The sequence below is a fragment of the Tiliqua scincoides genome, chromosome 16, assembly GCF_035046505.1.
Source record: "Tiliqua scincoides isolate rTilSci1 chromosome 16, rTilSci1.hap2, whole genome shotgun sequence".
NCBI classification, from domain to species: Eukaryota; Metazoa; Chordata; class Lepidosauria; order Squamata; family Scincidae; genus Tiliqua; species Tiliqua scincoides.
The window spans coordinates 555,254-555,668 of NC_089836.1; the positions used below are offsets into that span (position 1 = coordinate 555,254).

Sequence of the window (415 nt, forward strand, 5' to 3'; positions counted from 1 at the left end):
AATGGGCATTAAAAAAATCACTCGTGTGCGGGTCGTGTGCGGGTGGGGGGGGCATGGAACCAACCCGTGGATAAGTGACTCCGCAGATACGGGATCCACAGATACGCCCCCTCCCATATTAGATACTAGGATATCTATGTGTCAGGATATTAGAATTTGCTTTCTGTGAATTCACTTATCTGCAAGGGGCAGAATTGCCACATATTCTTGTTATCTGTGACTCTATTCCCATAATCTGTGAATACTGTGCTGGTACTGCATCAAACAGGCATTCGGATTGGCCTGTAGAGAATGGCAACCTTCAGTCTGGAAAGACTATGGTATAAGCCTACAGCACCCGGTATTCCCAGGCGGTCTCCCATCCATGTACTAACCAGGCCTGACCCTGCTTAGCTTCCAAGATCAGATGAGATCG

The 415-nt window shown here is 48.0% G+C and overlaps 1 pseudogene; it reads right to left on the reverse strand.

Annotated features, from left to right (window-relative positions):
- Positions 1 to 325: 325 nt before the first annotated feature.
- LOC136635751 (5S ribosomal RNA) overlaps positions 326 to 415 on the reverse strand; it is a 117-nt pseudogene continuing 27 nt past the window's right edge.